Here is a 13,225-nt window from a genome sequence, read left to right on the forward strand (position 1 = left end):
ATCGTAAAAATATTTTTTGTTCTGCTCAAGCCATGAGCAGATTTGTAGAAGTTTGGAGTCGTTCCGAGAACTCCATTGGAGATGTCGAAGCATCTCTACTGGCGCGCATACCGACTATCTGAAGCATAAAAGAAATTATATACCCCATCATAGACGATCGTCCTAACGCTAATGATGTGACATTAAGAACGCGTTAGAGAATCTTGGTTGACACTCTTCGACACAAGTTTGACCGTACCAACCAGTAACGCGGGTGACGTCGTGTAAACTGTCGAATACTTATTGCCAATAGCCATAGCTTAATTTAACACATGTAATAGCTATAAAACTACTCTTACAGGAATGGTTTTCGATAAAAAAATAGAAATTTTGGTTAAGTACGACGGGTTAATTTGTTAAAACTGTCATCATTAAGCTTTTTGTTTCACCCTGAGTTTTATCCTACTTTCCGGTTAAGATATCGACGATTTATATGTTTCTTGGAACATTACAATTTGCGAATTCCACTAGCCAGTAATTTGTTTTGTTGTAGGCAGATATAACTGGACGCGCATAATGCTACTTCAGGTTCGAGTTATTCTATATTTCTAGGATGAACCTAGGATCCAGGTCGGGTGCCCAAAATTGAAAATCTTCGGGATCTTTAGTTCATTCTCCATATTACCAAATCAGGTTCGGATCGAGTTTCTCAAATTATGAATTTTCTGGTTCGGGTTGTGTTCGGGTTTTCAAATTTTGAAATTCTTGGCTTCGGGTTTTATAAAATTTTCATTCTCGTTCGTTCGGGTTTTTCAATTTTTAAATGTTCGGGATCGGGTTCTTCAACTTTTAAAATTACGGGCTCGGGTCAAGTTCGGGTTTTTAAATTTTCAAGCTCGCGGGTTCGGGTTGGCTTCAGCCTCGAAAAAATTGAAACCCGACCATCTCTAATAGGCACCTTACCCTATATTCCAAACACAGTTCTACACATGCTTCGAATGAAGTAACAAAGAGAACGGCAGCGTACACCAGTTTTAAAATTCGAAACAAAACTGTTCGTAATAATAAATCAAAACCCTCTGCTGGGATGTGATTATTTCCGTTTAAATTCCATTTTCAAACTTCTAGGGTAAAGACTAATTTTTTGTCCCATTTTGGAGGGTGCCGCACTATTATATTAATTACGCAGGCTACCATCGATGGAATGCACATAAATTGGCATCAGTATCCTTGCTTCGTTCCCAAGAACCAATATAATAAAAAAAATGTCCTGAGAATGATGAAATACTTCTGTTTGAGCGCAACGAAAACACAATTCGAATGCTCCAATTGTCGCACTACCATTTGAGCCAATGCGTTGAACAAAGATGGCAGACGCTGCTCTAATTAACGGCTTCAAATGGCTAGGACGAAAATAGGCTCAACACCCTATGTTAAACACTACCAATCTTACTACCATGAACATCGGCAAGTTTGCACCCGTGTAAAAATTTCGGTGAACGCGTTCAACCTCAAACATCAGGAATCAGGAATCAGTAGCGTCTGGCTCAAATGGCACGTTCCCCATATTGATCGGAGATTTGTGCCTTGCCAAGAATCGTCTTTTCATCATTTTCCTGATGGGAAGGATTGGGGAAGTGGTAAGGTTAGGGATAAGGAAAACAACGACACAGAACAATTAAAACAGAGCATTCTGCACCCCCGGAGTGATGCTGAACAATCTGCAGGTGTTACAACAGCAGGAATAAAACTTCCAACCCCCGGAGGGATTTAGAACCTCTACCCAAACAGTGAGCGGATATATCAACACCCCCGAGGGGATATTGAGATAACAGAACGACAACACCCCCGAAGAGATATTGTCATTCAAATACGGCTAAAAAAACTATAGCTCTTTACCACACTGGGTTAGGAACAAAAGCATATCCTTAAATTTCAGCTCTCTGTACATAGGTTCATCTATGTATGGAGAACCAAAAAACCGGATGCGCAATTGCATTAATACAGGGCAATTGCATATCAAATGATATGATGTTCCGTAATCGGATTCACAAAAATCACATGAATAATACTCAGCGCGCTGAATAGTAGCCATGTGATAATTGAGTTTGCAATGTCCAGTCAGTGCCCTGACCAGAATACTGCAGTTGTGCTTGGAAAAATGCAACAAATTTCTTGACATTTTCGGACTCACATCCGGCAGAAAAGCCTTTGTTTGAACGCAAGTTTGCAAGCTACGCCAATGTTTGGCATGTTCGAATGCAGCCCAAGAGCGAATCTTGTGCTTTATCTAACTTATTGACGGTGGTAGAACTGGTTCTGGACCAACGAAATCAGTCGCAGCGCTAGCTCTAGCCAATTCGTCCGCCCATTGATTTCCAGTAAAAACCGGAATGACCGGGTACCCATAGAAGGTAGATAGCATTTGAAATGCTAAGTTCTTCGATTTGAGTTCAGGCTTTCAGGGCAGCCTGACTGTCAGAGCAAAAATAGATTCTTTTACCGCAAATTCCCTGTTGAAGTGCGGATTGTACGCCACACAGAATCGCAAAGATTTCTGCTTGGAATACGGTACAGTATCTACCAAGCGAATAAGATTGGTTTAATCTCATCCCATGACAATAGACACCAGCACCGGCTCGGCTCCCCAACAAAGAACCGTCCGTATAACAAACTACGTATTATTCAAGTTGTCGCTCCATCCAGCCAGACCGCCATTCCTCACGAAGAGGAATTCTCACATTGAAAGTTTTAAAAGGAAAACTACATGTGAGTGTAAGGTCACTGGGAGCAAGTGTATATTCATCCCAAGTAACCATTTGGGGCCACAGTCTTGTGTGGCTAGTTACACCACCTTGAGGACATCCGCAGACACTCAGTTTCCTCATCTCTACTTGTCTTAACGATGAGCACAGATGTCGGTTGCTAAGCGTTGCGTGTATCCAGTTTGTGATATATGAAGGTACTCCATGATCTCGTGCTGTTTCCAAAATGGATTCGAAAGACACGTTGTCAAAAGCACCTTCAATATCGAGAAAAACTCCTAAACTTGATTGCTTTTGTGAAAAAGCTTTATCAACGTTGTAGACAACATTGTGTAACAGGGTGGTAATAGACTTCCCCCGCTGATATGCATGTTGCATTGCATGCAGCGGGTGCTCGCCCAAGCTACCATCCCGAATGTAGTGGTCGATTAAACGTTCCACTGATTTGAGAAGGAAGGAGGTCAGACTGATCGGTCTTAAGCTCTTTGCCTCCTCATAAGTGACGCGGCCACCTTTGCGAATGAATTTGACTGTTATTTCCATAACTGACATACTTCAAACCCACCGGATGCCACGCGGCCTCTAGGCTGGTTTTGTCCGGAGAAAGATAATAGAGTTATCAACCTCCTGGTGGACCACAGCCAGTTACTGGGGAGTTCGCCCGGTTCTTCCCAGGCTCCGTTCGCCATTGAGAATATTTTAAACCCCCTCAACAATTTTACCCATAGCACGGGTCGCATGACACTATGGAATTGGGGTTCCCTGTTTGGTGTTACCACCGGAACAGGTAGTCCGTAGTGTAATTCTTAGCCGGTTGAAACAACCACTACCGACACTACACGGCTTATCTAGGCTGTTCGGAGAAAGAAGCTGACATTTATGGACATGCTTCGAATGAAGTAACAAAGAGAACGGCAGCGTACACCAGTTTTAAAATTCGAAACAAAACTGTTCGTAATAATAAATCAAAACCCTCTGCTGGGATGTGATTATTTCCGTTTAAATTCCATTTTCAAACTTCTAGGGTAAAGACTAATTTTTTGTCCCATTTTGGAGGGTGCCGCACTATTATATTAATTACGCAGGCTACCATCGATGGAATGCACATAAATTGGCATCAGTATCCTTGCTTCGTTCCCAAGAACCAATATAATAAAAAAATGTCCTGAGAATGATGAAATACTTCTGTTTGAGCGCAACGAAAACACAATTCGAATGCTCCAATTGTCGCACTACCATTTGAGCCAATGCGTTGAACAAAGATGGCAGACGCTGCTCTAATTAACGGCTTCAAATGGCTAGGACGAAAATAGGCTCAACACCCTATGTTAAACACTACCAATCTTACTACCATGAACATCGGCAAGTTTGCACCCGTGTAAAAATTTCGGTGAACGCGTTCAACCTCAAACATGCTTTGCCTTTGTGTACAGATTTGCATCGAACACCGAACCCAAGCGAACGATGTGCAATCTTAGGTTTGAACACCGTGTGCGTACACAAGAAAAGGCAAGCACAAAACAGAATGAATCAACGCTAGTGATGATGAGTGAGAGAAAGAGAAAACAAGTGTCAAGATCCTGTGTGTACGAATACGTGTTTTGGTACGCATTAGCGCGTGTGGGTATAAGATGAGCACAGAACTAGAGCGAACATGGTGTTCGATGTTCATTTGAGAAGACTGAACACTACCCTGTTGGATATACTCTAAGAAATTTTATTGATATAAAATACTAATGCTTCCCAACCTGTGATCGCAAAAAAAACCAACCAGGGCTTTATCTTGGTCAGATGGCATTACTTTTGGTTGAGTCGCTATAGATTTGCTTCGCAAGTTTTTGAAACAAACTGAAACTCCTGTAACATAACTCAATCTACTCACCCACCTAAATCTCCAACTTTCAGTAAGCGCAAATCCAGTTCAGTCCGCCCGCGCTCCCGAAATATGAAAACTATGTTGAGTCAACAAGCTTATTACCCTACGTACCTAAAAATCGAAAACATTTTGCCATGAAAATTTCACTCGTATCAACACAGCAGCAGAAAAATAAATTAATTAATCCCAACGCAACTCACACATATCAAATCACCGTGTGTACACGACTCGAACCTATTGCATTTCCATACGCCCAAGATGAAGAGCGGACGATAAAATTTGCCCACAGCAAGGAAAAGGATACACGGTTTAACTGTGTGCAAGTTAATGCCACCACTATCGGAAATCCATTGCATCTACTATGGATTTTCGGCAGTAGTGGCATTAACTCGGATACAGTCAAACCGTGCAAACCTTTCATAGTTTCGTTACATAGGTGATATTGTAGATTTTAGAATGACACCTAGTTCCAGATAATAGAGTAAGACATTTTTACTCTTTGAAGAAACCCTAATGAGAAAGGAAAGTTAAGTTTGCCGTTCCTTTTGTTGCGAATGAATCAAAAGAGTTCAATTATTTCCTTTTAGCAGAATGGCTATTGGCCGAATGTTGATTAGTCGAACGTCATTTAGTCGAATGAGTAATTAGGCTGAACGCTAGTCTATTTATCTGAATAACGATAATAGAGAAGTTCATGGATACGTGCTAAATAATAACGAATCTGATTTTTTGTCATAAATAGAAAACGGTTAGTTATCTTTGTATTTACAATATTTGTAGTTACTACATCCTCTGTGGATATTTTCCTTCTTTTTAACATGAGCTGTTCTTTCTGTATATTTCTTTAATATATGTCTACAATAAAATTGTGCGACTGTGAGAACAGAGATCGAGAAGGTCCTGATTTCAGTGTGAGAAAGAGAACTATTAATAGACGACATATCAGCAAAGTTGTCGAGATTGCTTTCTGGGATATTTTTACTGAATACTTTTTTTTTACTTTTTAATGACATTCAATTAGCTAGAGATGACTGACTAGGGAAAGTTATGAAAATTTAAAGCCATAGTACTCAAGTGATGTGCAATATACAGATCGGAAAACTAGAAGTGGCAAGGTCATTAGAAACAGGCTCAAAATCTTACGAGTTAATCTTTTGTTTTCTACTAGCAGTTGTCTCCTGGCAAAGACCGACCCTCTTTACCGTAAGAGCCGACAAAAGATCACCCCTGAAAACCTGTCGACGATTAGCATCAATGAAATGCTGCTGTTCATCTCTGTTTGCCGAATGCCAAGGTAGATTTTCATTAGACTATTGCCATTGGTCTTGCCATTGTGGTAGCGCATATGCTACTGTGTGTACGGTGGTGCTTTGTTATATTTTTACTTTTGAATCTTGAAGATACAAAATGTGTTTACAAAAGCATTTATGTAATCAAAACATACTTAGTTCCTATGCCAGAGCCCATCGGGTGCAGACAAAATCGTGGGCTGATAAATTCAGGCCTCTACTGTATGCCAACAATTCTCCATAAAACGAACAAAATGGAGATTTTCGGAAGAAAGTTAACGTGTAAATGACAGAAATCGATGCATGGAATACATTTTGATACATGATAAGGCGACTTCCGGTTGAGCAAAATTATTGACGTGCCTAACATTGTTAGTATTTTCGAAATGCAAGAATTAAAGTCAGAAAGCGATTTGAGATGCCATCTTACAATCTTAAATGACGCCATCTGGTAAAGCAAAATTATCTATGACGCTAACGATATGGGTATTTTTAAACTAGCTGAGTAGGTTCCAGAATTCGCAAGCAAGCTGTTCTCAAATCACTCGTTATGGTAAGGGCTTTAGCAAATTTTGCTCGACTGGAAGTTGCCATTTTCGATTCCAAAATGACATCAATTATCAATTTCCGTCATCTACTTATTATTCCCGTTCCAAAAATACCCATATTGTTTGGGTTTTGGACAATTTTGTGGCCGCAATTCGCCATCTTAAATTTCAAAACTGACATCACTCATTTAATTTCTGCAATCTACTTGTCATTCCCGGTCCAAAAATACCCATATTGTTGAGCTTGAGCTTGAGCTTGTGCGACCACCCTGGCTGCTACTCCGTTATCGATCTGGACTAGCTGAAGTTGCACAGAGAATAAGTAGATAATTAATGCTTGGGAATAGCGAAACATCTTTCAATGTGTATCTCCTGGTAATCCTAAAGTATTGATCAATATCGGCGCCGGCCAGGCCCGAACTTAGATCGCGGAAGGAAAGGGAAGGAATGGTTAGTCCGATATTCGCTTTTGCTAGAGGCCGTATATACTACTGCGCACTCCACAAGTATCACAGGAGGAGGATATTTTTGTTAGTAAGAGTATAGAAGTTGGATCACTTCTTCTTTACCGACGCCAGAGAGGTGACGTCACTATTTGGACTAGATATCGATCCACCAAACTCATAGACCGGGGACCAACGGCTTTACTTCCCTTCAGAAGGAAGAAGTGACCACAGATTTTTTCACCTCAGAAAAATATCAACGACCTCGGCTGGAATTGAACCCAGGCAAATTGGAATGAGTGGTGGTCACGCTTACCACTCAACCACCGGCGCCGTCCCAAAAATACCCATATTGTTAGGGATTTTAAACAGTTAACCGAAAGTCACCATCTTGGATTTCGAAATGGCGTTGCTCATCGATGTCCGCAATCTACTGGAATGGCTGGCGTCCACAATTCTCTACAGCTTAACCACTTTTCGTTTCATCTGATTTTTGGTGAATTTACGATGTGCAAGAAATATCGAAAATAAACGTCCTGCATCAAAATGATCGTTCCAAGCAAACGGTGGTAGCTTTGTCAACAAATGTCTTCAAAATTTAAAAATCAAAACATCTAACTTCAAAATAAAAATTTAAAATATATCCAGTAGATGCCTTGCAATTTACTTCCCCAATTCGCAATGCGTCAGGTAGATTTTGTCACTTCGTTCCATTCCGAGTGAGAAAAACAAAACATTTCTTATGTGACGTGTTCAATAAATCAATTTTCGAAAAAAAATCAATTCCATCAGCATCCATTTTCTGCAAAAAAAAAAATTGCAAAAATACCCCTATCGGGTAGAAATTTTCCAGTACGAGCACAAAGCCTGCTATACGGCTGTACATACAATGAGGACGCTGAGTACGTGACCGAGCACCCAACTTGTTTCGATGTTTCGTGCTTCAATATTGGACTTCCTCCACCAACCTCGAGGGATCAATCTCGGCTGCAAGAGTCTATGATGGAAATTACCTACCATCGCATCACATCGGCAGACTATAGGAGCGTCTAGGCTGTTTGTGTCTCGCTGACTGCTGGTGCGCTACGCTACTGCCGAGATGACGTACGCACTTCGCTTCTCACTATACGTTTTGCCCCGGCTGCTTTGGGACCAGCTAGGATCAGCTCTCTGCTGCCGAGAGTTCTGTAAATTCGACCATTACAATGGTGATGTTACGTCGTTTTTACATCCGTACAATCTGTGTAGGTACTTCATTTTCGTCCATCTACCGGATGATTGATGACTACAGCCAGGCAGTTCGTATTTTTCGTTCCTAGGTAACTTCTGGGTGCCCCATTCATTTCCAGCCTGTACGCATCAGTGAACGGTGCGCTGATTGCGGGATCAGTGTTGCCAAATATGTTTAGTTGCCGATGTTGTATGCCAAATATTGGCTAACTAAAATTTCTACCCGAGTAGGTACGTTTAGCTTCCCACACAATGAAACATCCATTGATCTTGGAACCGGGCTCCCTGTCCACAGTCCACATCAACGCCGTCCGATACTCGTTGGAGTTGATGGGCTTGACACTTTGTACGGCGCGCTTTTCGATCTTCATAAAACATTGGCCAGCTTTTACGACGATGACAGCTCAAGTTCTCATCCGGCTGCTTGGCAGGCCGTAAAAAATCGAGGACCATCCGTTGAATGTCGTCTTCTGTTGCCGCACTGCCGTCTATAGCGTAGGTTTATTTATGTGGTCCTACTTCCGCGCTTGTTATCAGAGCGAGGACAGCACGCGAATACGCAGGGATGATTCTTAGCAGCATGGTGTGTGCCATCGTTCCGTACTGCGACCGTTTGCGCTTGGAACGTCTCAATAAAAAGGAATGAGCTGATGATACTGATTGAATTATGCGGTATTCATTTTTTGTGTGCTGTGTGCTGGGTACAAATTGACACACAATTTCCGATTGTTTGACATGTCTCTTTGAATAACAATGAGACAGCAGGTTGTTGCTGTAATCAATTTATCGAACGTCATGACCGAGTTTGCTGGATGCTGGGGGCGAGATAATGAACCTATTCTCTCTGTTTTGTCAATAGGCGCTATGAGATGCCGACTTAATACCATCTAGAGCATGGAGAATTTCTTCAAATGATTTTTCCGGTACAATAACAGTTATACTTATTGCTATACAAAAGCCATTTTTCTCTTTACAAAAAGCATCCCAATTCTGGTTCTTGTCAGACTACATCCTGTTTTAGATAACACCAAACAAATATATCGTCTAGTGACATCATATGTTTAACAGAGCTTCGAATGGTTCTATTCCATTTGCAAATAGAATGTCTTTTCACTCAAACCACTTATTTGAATTGCTATAACTCCAATGCTCTCTTACAGATTCTAAAAATCACAACATAAGTTTGTAAACGAGTTTAGATGCCATAAGATTGAAATCGGTAAAAATTACGACATGAAAAATCAATTTTTCTGAGGAGTTATCCAATGTTTGTATGTATGTAATTTATGGACTCCCAAACGGCTTAACCGATTGCCGTAAAAGTTTATGCGTAGTAGGCATTAGTTATGCAGCGTGTTTGTGTGCTATTGGTTTGGGATTATCTGCCCGCCAGATGGTGCTTCGGAACAAATTGTATTTTCTCCTATTTCGTTGAAAGTCGCAGCAACGTGCGACGGGTGTTACCTAGTAGTTCATACAAAAATCCAGATATCAACCAGAGTCCTTCAACAAAATTGTGACGAAATCCAAATAAGACACATCTTTTTGAACCTAATTAAGGGGATCCTCTTATATAATTGTGGTAAAAAGTACCTAATGTTTAATTTTTTTTGAAGCAGTAAAATAACTTAGACATGTGCGCTATTCTGCAAAATGTGTATTGAGGTTTCATCTATAAAATAAAAATTTTCGAGTGTGAGGTGTCAAAAATGGCGTCGAAAATGGCAGCTTTCTCGAAACAAGATTTTTCGACTCTGTGAGCATTCTCGTTTTTGAACCATTTAACCAATCAACTTCGGGTTTTGAACCCCCCCCCCCCCCCCCAAAAGAAGACAACATTCTCGAGCGCTGTAACCGACAAAATCGCAATATTTTGATCATTAATGATTTTTTACAGCCGGCCAAAGAGGGAAAATCATGCTAAAAAACGGTGCTTTATCTTCAAGTGGTCGCCATTTTGTTTCTATATCGAATTTTTTCATGTTTTTTTAGGTTTGGGCGCCACTACGGAATGTAATCTTAAAAATTGTTTTGGTTTGCTGCTTGTAGACGACGAATTACGACCTGTATCGTACCCGCAGATGAGGTCGGTTTTCAAAACACCTTTTGCTGGTGCCGCCATTTTGGACGCCATTTTTGACACCTTAAACCCGAAAAATTTTGTTTTATAGATGAAACATTAATAAACATTTTGCAGAATAGCGCACATGTCTGAGTCATTTTACTTCTTCAAAAAAATGATCAAACATTAGGTACTTTTTGCACAATTATTTAAGATAACCCCTTTAAAATACAGCAGTACATGCATTACGTTGAACATGAACATTTTTTAAATTCGTGGTCACTCAAGAATGGATAGTTCTTGTTTCGATTGGTTTCCGCAATTCACTCAAAGAACGAATGGTATCGAAGGGAAAGCAATACTGTGCGATGAATGTTTACGTACTAATGCTAAGATTAAATATCTATGTATTGTGTAGACAAAAGATGTTCTTTTGGCTAAAAATATAGTTAAGCTACAAGCACTTAAATTGGATGAATATATATAATGTGTATTTTTTCAATTTGCTCCAGTGCATACAACGCTCTTTGTTCTTTATGACGCACCGTCAAGTAGTAGGGGTGACTGGGGCTGGTTGGCCGAAGGGACAGGTTGGCCGAGTGCCTTTTATGAAAAGGCTATTATGCGCAATAGCGACATCTATAGTGATTTTGGTGGGGTATTGGGTCACCAATGTACCGACGTAATTTCAGGTGTTTTGGTGGTATCGTTTCTACAGGAGCACGTTTATTCTTTTTTGGAACTGGTGAGTAAATTTCTGTTTCTGAAAAATAATATGTGTAACGCGAATCAATTTACATCCAATTTTCTGGATAGTCAGAATGAGTACAGAAATTCCGAAAGCAAAACTCGGCCAACCAGCCCCGGTCTTCCCTACCACTTGCGCATTATCTACAAAAAATGCTGAACTATCATCACAAACCGCTGTTTTTACTATGCCGAAAAACGTTGAGAAGACACCAAGGCTGTGGGATGTTCCTATTCGAGTCTATCTTCACTAAACATTTTATTCATTCTGTCGCCTGTACTGCAGCAATGCAAGAGCCACAAATGGTTAGTTGTGCGCATATTTGTTCTAAACTAAGTGTTAACTCCTTCTTTTGTTTAAAATAAATTTACCTTCTATATTTCTGCTAATTAGCCTTATTTATACAGTGCACCGAAACATGAGGAAACGGCGCTTTGAAAAAGAATACCAAGTACGAGTAGGTAACAACCGCCTCATATCGCGTTATACCGCCAGGAATATATTAAACATTGCACTGATACATACGTTTGTTTTAGCAGAAGTATCCATTTCTGATTAATAGATTTTAAAAGCACTCGTTAAACGCTAAAATTGGTCTAGTGGTCTAATACAAGATTCAGAAATATAGTGGTACACATTATCGCCATGTTTTACATTTCTTACAAAAGAAATGTATAGGATTCGCTCAAACTTTGAAAACTTTTTCCGAGGCCCGGAGAGCCGAGTTTCATATACCAATCGACTCAGCTCGACAAATTGAGACAATGTCTGTATGTGTGTGTATGTGCGTATGAATGTATGTACAAAATGTCATGTAATTATCTCAGCAATGGCTGAACCGATCTTAACGAAACTAGTTTCAAATGAAAGGCCTATCGTGACCATTTGACACTATTATTTTTGTTTTTCGATATGTTGTTTACTTTTCGAGATATGGGGGATTTTGTCAAAACAAAACGCATTTTAAGCGAATAACTTTCGAACAAGGCCACTACATCGCGCAAACTAGTTAGCTTATGGAAATACCTTTCTAACAAGCTATAGATTGTCAAAATCCGTTCACGTGCTGCGAAGATATTAAACATTGTGTATTTTTATTTCTCGCTTACCAATTTTCACTAACTAATAACACAGAGAACAGACATATAAGCTGGAACAAACTTTCCCGAAAAACCTGTGTTAACATTTAAATGAAAATACGTTGAAAATCACCATCGCATACAGGTTCGCGTGCATGAGTCACCATTGCACAGTGGTTCACAATTTAGGAAGACAAAAATGTTTGTGGCCAAACCTTTTATTTTAGAGACACGATGTCTTTAGGAAAAATAATCAGTATCGAATAGGCCATCTCCAGATGTAGATGGTATTAGGGTGACTCTTATCGTTAGGGTGCTTCAAAAGTTATTTCCTGAATGTGAGGAGATAGAATATTTCAGTCTTCAGCTACATTGTAGAGGAATTTATACCAAGCAACTTTGCCGAAGACGTCATAGTTGTATCTCCAAAGGTTTTTATTTTATAGCTATTTTAATTGAGCAACTTAGGGTGCTCCTAACAAAAACAGTTTTTTGCTCTAACTTTTTTATTTTTTATTTTTCATAAACGGTGTCTTTAGACAACTTATAACGCTCATCGAGACAATTTTTTTGATAATAGAATAATTCAGATATCACTTTGAGAACCGAAGTTATGAGCAATATTGAATAAAAAATAGGCCATTTTACAATATTTATATCAAAAATTGGGGCAAACAAAAATATGATCTTCTTCTTGCATTTCAAAGAGAATACTTTCAGGCATGTTTAGAAAAAAAATTGCGAAGGTGATATTTCTGAATAAAAATTAAATGGAGTTTGAAAATTGTGATTTTACTACTGGAAAATGCCTCACATGGAGTCAAAATTTCTCAACTGGGCCACGCAAATTAGGTGATATCGCAATTTCGATGTAAGATCCATTTTTTTTGGAAGAATGTAACATTTTTTTAAATTTCGATTGTAGAGGTTTTAACCTTAAGGTCGCCTATTCGGGTTATAAAAATCTCTTATGAAAAATTTCTAACCCTATGTGCGGGGTCGGGACTCGAACCCAGGTGCGCTGCGTGCAAGGCAATCGATTTACCAACTACGCTACGCCCACTCCTAACAGCGACGATATGCGCAAGTATACGGTGATAGACCACCAGTGAAAAATTGTTTCTGAGCCTTTTGAAAACGAATGGTTGGGACCGTGTATAAAAGGTGGAGCTAGTGTTCTAGTAAAATTTACGGATCGATATTTTT

The 13,225-nt window shown here is 39.8% G+C and overlaps 1 protein-coding gene across 1 annotated transcript in view; it reads left to right on the plus strand.

Moving 5' to 3' along the window:
* Positions 1 to 13,225, plus strand: part of LOC131684819 (dopamine D2-like receptor) — a 629,139-nt gene that overhangs the window by 42,062 nt on the left and 573,852 nt on the right. The window lies entirely within an intron of this gene.

Source organism: Topomyia yanbarensis, chromosome 2, assembly GCF_030247195.1.
Source record: "Topomyia yanbarensis strain Yona2022 chromosome 2, ASM3024719v1, whole genome shotgun sequence".
Classification (NCBI taxonomy): Eukaryota; Metazoa; Arthropoda; class Insecta; order Diptera; family Culicidae; genus Topomyia; species Topomyia yanbarensis.